Here is a 278-nt window from a genome sequence, read left to right as displayed (position 1 = left end):
GGGTGGGTCTCACTCTTCCTCAGGCTGGTCTCGAACTCCTAACCTCAAGCGATCCTCTGGCCTCGGCATCACAAAGTGCTAGGATGACAGACAAGAGCCACCGTGCCCGGCCCGGATGTGTTTTTCTTATTTTGGTGTTCCTCCCCAGGCATTTACAAACCTGATCTCTGTGTGGAAAAACTCCACGAGACCCTGCACGCCTGAGAATATTTTTTATCATGCCAGTACCTCTGAGTACCTTTGGCTGGGTATAAAATTCTAGTTTTGTTTGTTTTTTT

This window comes from Propithecus coquereli, unplaced genomic scaffold (assembly GCF_000956105.1).
Source record: "Propithecus coquereli isolate 6110/MARCELLA unplaced genomic scaffold, Pcoq_1.0 Scaffold977, whole genome shotgun sequence".
Taxonomy (NCBI): Eukaryota; Metazoa; Chordata; class Mammalia; order Primates; family Indriidae; genus Propithecus; species Propithecus coquereli.
The sequence above is the reverse complement of the archived record's forward strand: the minus strand, read 5'-3'. Positions refer to the sequence as shown.